The sequence below is a fragment of the Apodemus sylvaticus genome, chromosome 8 (genome assembly GCF_947179515.1).
Source record: "Apodemus sylvaticus chromosome 8, mApoSyl1.1, whole genome shotgun sequence".
Lineage (NCBI taxonomy): Eukaryota > Metazoa > Chordata > Mammalia > Rodentia > Muridae > Apodemus > Apodemus sylvaticus.
Window position 1 is genome coordinate 39,390,881 of NC_067479.1, and position 7,444 is coordinate 39,398,324.

Genomic DNA, 7,444 nt, shown 5'->3' on the forward strand with positions numbered 1-7,444 from the left:
TGTGGCAAAATACTTCCACTAACTTCCTGACCTTCCTTGTTACATATCTACTTATTTGAAGAGAAACCACCATTTGAGTTAATCCACCAGACTATTTCCTGAGCCAGTGAGCCGTGGATAAAAAAAAAAGTTCATATTCCATACAATATATTTGAGGATTTCAATGTTTCTAGCCACTGGACTTCACATTTGCCCTGCTCTTTTCTCTCGTATCATCACCAACCTAAGACCAACAGAAATGCACAGTCTTTGAGTCAACCTAGGTTGACAGGCTCGATTCACTGAATGAGGTCCTATGGCAAGGAAAGCCTGGGATCTCTTCTTGACAGGAGGCTGTGTAATGAAGACAACCTGGGTACTGAAATAGATCTGGGCCTTGTGGTTTCTTCAGGTTTGGTGAGCACAAGGATCAGGGGATGATAACTGCGAACAACCCTATTAAAAAATGGGGTACAGAGTTAAACAAAGAATTCTCACCTGAAGAACTTCGGATGGCGGAGAAGCATCTTAAAAAATGCTCAACTTCATTAGTCATTAGGGAAATGCAAATCAAAACAACCCTAAGATTTCATCTTACACCAGTCAGAATGGCTAAGATTAAAAATTCAGGAGACAGCAGGTGTTGGAGAGGGTGCGGAGAAAGAGGAACACTCCTCCACTGCTGGTGGGGTTGCAAATTGGTACAACCACTCTGGAAAGCAGTCTGGCGGTTCCTCCGAAAACTGGGCACCTCACTTCCAGAAGATCCTGCTATACCACTCCTGGGCATATACCCAGAGGATTCCCCACCATGTAATAAGGATACATGCTCTACTATGTTCATAGCAGCCCTATTTATAATTGCCAGATGCTGGAAAGAACCCAGGTATCCCTCAACAGAAGAGTGGATACAAAAAATGTGGTATATCTACACAATGGAGTACTATTCAGCCATTAGAAACAATGAATTCATGAAATTCTTAGGCAAATGGATGGAGCTAGAGAACATCATACTAAGTGAGGTAACCCAGACTCAAAAGGTGAATCATGGTATGCACTCACTAATAAGTGGTTATTAACCTAGAAAACTGGAATACCCCAAACATAATCCACACATCAAATGAGATACAAGAAGAAAGCAGGAGTGGTCCCTCGTTCTGGAAAGACTCAGTGAAACAGTATTTGGCAAAACCAGAACGGGGAACTGGGAAGGGGTGGGAGGGAGGACAGGGGAAGAGAAGGGGGCTTACGGGACTTTCGGGGAGTGGGGGGGGGCTAGAAAAGGGGAAATCATTTGAAATGTAAATAAATTATATCGAATAAAAAAAAAAAAAAAAAGAACATGACTTACTGCTCACGGTGTTCAAGGGGAAGGAAGATGCCACGCCAGGATGCACAGAGTTGAGGTAGTGATAGCGAGGTTAGCCTCAAGCACAAGGTGGTGGAAGAAGAGGGGGGGGGGGGCAGACACTCCTGGGAGCCTCGAGTGTGGCTTTTCCAGGAAGCAATGGGCGAGGCAGAGTAAGCAGGATGTGTAGGTTAGGATTAGCCAGTTTGTCTCAGTTGCTGGATACAGAGGCAAGCTGCAGAGAACAGAGGGTGCCGACATTGTGGATGTCCAGGCTTTGGAGCACTTAGGATGGAGGGTTAGTATTTCTTAAAGGTTAAAGGGGCTTTAGATTGACCAGCTCAAAAATAAAAGGGAACTCAATATGGTCTGCTATTATCCCAGCAATGGACAGCAGTTATTAACAGCAGTTATTAACCCAGCAATTTTCCCTGTCAGTAACTCCTCAGATGTCCAAATATCACATCCAGAAACTAGAAGCACAGTGAATAGACTAGAATCTGATCTTGTGTTGTACAGTGTCAATGGTTTAAGAAAAGCGGGCTTCACCCAGCAAGGGGGATTGTGAAGAAGCAGAATGTCTTAAATGGATGTGAAAAGGATGTCTTAAACAGATGTGCAATAATCTAGAAATGAAGAGATAGCATGAAGAGCTAGTGGTCTTATTCAAAAAGAAACATACTTGGTCACTGGTGTGGCTTAAACAATATTCTGTGAGCTTGGGCTTGATTGACTGCTTAATGGTGTATAGATATGACTATTAGGTTTTTTTTTTATGTTTGGTCTTGGTATCAGCCTCTGTGAAATTATTTATCAGCAGTAAAAACTGGAGTCAGGCAGTTTTGGAAACCAAAGGAACGAAGTTTGAAAGATGAAGTTATTTGATTAAATTCGCAAAGCGGAGAAGTGACAGAGCCCTCACTCCCGGCACGTCTTTACCGTCGTGAATGCTTTAACACTGCACGGTTAGGGGACAGCACCGCAGCACATGCCCAGGTCCTGGAAACTCCAACTGAAAGAAACTCTCCCTTCCTTAACTTGTCTGTGTATCTTATCACAGCAACAGGAAACCTCAGGAAAAACTGTCGCAAAAGGAAACAGTGTACATAGCTCAAGACAGTTAGTTCTTAGGCCCTTCCAATACTGCCAGACAAAGGCTAGCTGGATAAACTCTGGAGAATAGGCCTCTATCTCCCTCCATATCAACTGCTTATAGATTGTCAAGCTGAAGGAGTGTAGAGAGCCTTATTGAGGTGCCACGCCACCTGGCAGGAACTTGATATCAACCGTATGTGAAGTTCCTCTCCCAGCCTTTGAGTGGGAACTCCTGTGTTAGCCATAATCCCCTCCACCTAGGGTGGAGTGCTCAGACAAAGGTGAAGCCCATTGTTCTTCAAGGACCTGCAGTTTCCTGAGAAACTCCAGCCACCTGTGGACCAACTGAACTGATTCTGCTGAGAAGCTTCCAGGCTTTCCCCCTGCCTATATATATTGGGAGTTCTTCATTAAACTTTGAGACCTTGAATAGCAAGTGTTATTTTGGTCTCTGTCTCTTTTTTGCCAACTTCCCATACATCCCCAGCTTCCCTTCCAGGTAAAAATAAAAATAATTATTGTTGAGCCATGCAGTGGTGGCACACGCCTTTAATCCCAGCACTTGGGAGGCAGAGCAGGCAGATTTCTGAGTTCGAGGACAGCCTGGTCTACAGAGTGAGTTCCAGGATAGCCAGGGCTACACAGAGAAACCCTGTCTGGAAAAACCAAAAAAACAACAACAAAAACAAGCAAACAACAACAAAAAAATATTGTTATTGTTGTTGCTGCTGTTGTTGTTGGGCCTTTGTTTATTTTAAAACTGCATGGTTAGAAAGAGTGGAAAATAGTGCTGAGAAAATGGGCATGGCCAATGTCTTTTGTTCAGCTTCCCACCTCTGTAGAAAACCTGAGATAAATGAACTTTAAAAGATTGAAGGTTTATTTGGGCTCAAGGCTCCAGTCCGAGTGTCGATTGGCTCCACTGCTACGGGCCTGTGGCCAGGCAGGACGCCATGGCTCGGGCATGAAGACGAAAGAAGCTGGGAAATAAAAGAGGCAGGGGTCAAAGATCAGTGCTCTGCCCACGCATGCCCTGAATGGCCGGCTTCCTCCACTAGACTGCAGCTCCCCACACTTCCACAGCCTCTCGATGGCCAAGATTTGTGATGCAAACACTTTTAACATACGAGTTGATGGGCGCTGTTCCAGATTAAAAGCGTAACCATGTACATATACACAGTCAAAAGGCGCCGCGACCCTACACGTGCATTTACGAAGATCCACACTCAGTCCCACTGCAACACTGGAATGTTGTTCTGACAATAAAATTTTATTTTATCTGTGTCCAGAGTGTAGCATTGACTTTATTTCAAAAGTGAAAGTATCAACATTTGAACTCAGAAAATCCCAACCAAGAAAGAGGATGTGACTCTGATACCCTAAGATACCCTAAGAACTGTGCCCGTGAGGATTCCAAGGATTAAGTCCCGTGAAGTGGTATAAATTGTACAAAAGGGAACAATTTCTGCTAAATATACTTGGTTTCATACACGGAGCTTATTTGTAACATATGGCACATTTTTTGTGTCTGTATATGCTGCATTAATTAAATTAATTCATGGAAGATATCTTTTTAGGAGATGACTAAATCTTTAACCTAGCCAGCTCAAGATATATTTCTATCTATGTCTCCTCAGATCCCCTCAGTTATTACCAGAAAGATAAATGACTTTTGCAAAGTTGTAAAGGGATACAAAGAAGGTCATAGGGACTACTGCCTACAACAGGTATTTCTTATGGTACACTAATTTCAGAAAATATTAATGAGGCTCATGTGAAAATTGAATGATTCATACAAAACAACTATAAAAAATTTTAACCTGTGTTTATCACACTTGTCTTTTGAGTTCCTAAGTTTTACTACATTAGAAGCTGGTGCAACATGTTAAGACCAAGTGGACATTTATGCTATGTACGAATAAATCTTAATAGTTCTAGAAGATTTTGGGTTGAGTGTCAGTGTTTCTATATGAATGTTCAGTGCGGCATTTTTCTGAAATGTATATGTAATATGAAAATAGAAAAGTTACATCATATTTAAAGCCATACCATGTAAGATTTTGAAAAATTCAGAATATGGTACAAATATCATAGCTATTGGCACATGTATTGTATTTTCCCAACAATTCAAAAACTTCCATGAGATTCAAAACAGTTAGAATATTAGGGGAAAATTAGACACCAGAACTATGTCTGTTAAGATACTGGCTTTCTATTAACAAAAGAAAAGACAGTCTGTTTAAAAAGTGCCTAAAACGACTGGTGAATTTAAGATTTACCATACACACACAGAGAGAGAGAGAGAGAGACAGAGAGACAGAGAGACAGAGAGACAGAGACAGAGACAGAGAGACAGAGAGAGAGAAGATAGGAAAAATATTGTAAAAATCTAAAGTAACCTAACTGGATGAAAATGACAATGATTGTAACAGTTAATATATATTCTTCCCTAAATCAGGTTTTAAAATATAATTGTAACAATTTAAAAACCCAGGACTCAAAATACAGGGCCATAAATATTTATGTAAAATATTACCTACCAAGGACACTAACTGTTGCCATTGTGTTTTTATCATAACCCACTGAAGATAGAAACATTATAACCTAATTTTTCAAATGAGTGCAGTTTGACATTTTCTTAGTAAGTTACATAAAGGATGTGGAAACAACCCACATTAGAATCACAATTGCTTTTTAAAAGCAGTTTTATAAAGGTTTAACTGGCATATTTTTTAAAAGCACACATTGAAAATATTTAGAAGGCTCTATTTGATGATCTGGACATGAATACGGATATACATGGAGAAAACAAGAGAGCTGACATGCCCACAGTTCAAAAAGTTTCCTCATGTGCTTTGGTTATTTTATTCTTCCCTCTAGAAGCCACTTATTGGTGTGTCACTTGTCACTGTGGGTTATTTTGCATTCTCTGAAGTTCTCTGTAAATCTGGTCATATAGCATGTCTCCTGACACCACGGAGTTCCCACCTCTTTTACTTAGCATAGTTATTTTGAGATCCATCCAAGGTGGTGTGGTCCTCAGTGGTTTATTTCTTTTGATTGCTTTTTTTTAAAAATTCCTTTTTATTTTACATTTCATTTGCAGACAGCCTCAATTTATTTATGCATTCTGCATGTTAATGAACACCGGCTTGTTCCCATCTAGGATCTATCACAAATTAAAATATGAGGAACTCTTTTATGCAAATACAAATATGAAAACACGTTTTCATTGTCATGGGTAAAGAAGTAAGGGTAGAATGAATAATGGCGAATGTTTAGCTTTCTATTCTCTTAGGATCTCACTACACAGCCCTGGTGGCCAGCTGGCCTAGAACTTTTTATATAATGAAAATATTGTATATATATATATAATGTAAATATATATATTTAGTAATAGAACTTACTATATAGAAAATACTGTCCTCAAACTCAAGAGTTCCATCTGCCTTTGCTTCTGCCTCCTGAACACTGGAATTGCAGAACATATTTAACTCTGTGTGTGTGTGTGTGTGTGTGTGTGTGTGTGTGTGTGTTTCTGAGATGCTGATTTTCACAGAGTTCTCAGATGTAACACCAACACACAATCCACAAAAGAACAGTGAAATTGTACTTATTCCAAATTAAGGACTGTCTTAGAAAATACTATTAAGGAAGTGAAAAGATAAATAAGTATAATGTAAGTTATGTAACACTTAACATAAATGAAATATTCCCAGCTTTTATGATCATTTGTGAGACCAAAAAATCTTTATATGGGTAAGAATTAAAAATATCTACATATCTGATAAAGGACTTATGTGAAGAATATGTAGAGAATTCTCAACATACTGAAAAATGACCGAAAATCAATAGAAATAACAACTAAGCAATGAAATGATTATGATTATCATTAGTCATTAAAAAAATGCAAACTAACACCATAAGGTGATTACTACCACACACCTGTTAATACAGTCCTGTTTGAAAGCATCTGTCCTAGCAGGAAGATCAATGGAATAGCATTGAAGACCCAGAAATAAACCCACACCATGTAGGTTTGTTGATCTTTGACAAAGGAGCTAAAAACATTCAGTGGAAAAAAGACAGCATTCTTAACAAATGGTGCTGGATCAACTGCATCCAAGATCAAGGTCTGCATGCAGAAAAAGGCAAATTGACCCATTCTTATCTCCTTGTACAAAGCTCAAGTCCAAGTGGATCAAGGGTCTATACATAAAACCAGATACACTAAAGCTTATAGAGGAGAAAGTAGAGAAAAGCCTTGAACACATGGGCACAGGGGAAAATTTCCTGAATAGAACACCAATGACTTCTACTCTAAGAACAAGAATCAACAAATGGGACCTCATAAAACTGCAAAGGACACTGTCAATAGGACAAAACAGCAACTAACAGATTGGGAAAAGATCTTTACCAATCCTACATCCCATAAAGGGCTAATATCTGATGTATTCAAAGAACTCAAGAACTTAGACTCCAGAAAGTCAAATAATGAGGTACAGGACTACACAGAGAATTTTCAACTGAGGAAACTCGAATAGCTCTGAATCAACTAAAGAAATGTTCAGCATCCTTACTTATCAGGGAAATGCAAATAAAAACAACCCTGAGATTCCACCTCACACCAGTCAGAATGGCTAAAACGAAAAACTCAGGGAACACCAGATGCTGGTGAGGATGTGGAGAAAGAGGAACACTTCTCCATTGCTGGTGGGACTGCAAGATGCTAAAAGCACTCTGGAAATCAGTTTGGTGGTTCCTCAGAAAATTAGACATAGTACTACCTGAGGAACCTTCTTGGGCATATACCCAGAAGATGCACCTACATGTAATAAGGACACATGCTCCACTATGTTCATAGCAGCCTTATTTGTAATAGCCAGAAGCTGGAAAGAACCCAGATGTCCTTCAACAGAGGAATGGATACAGAAAATGTGATATATCTACACAATGGAGTACTATTCAGATATTAAAAACAATGAATTCATAAAATTCTTAGGCAAATGGATGGAATTAGAA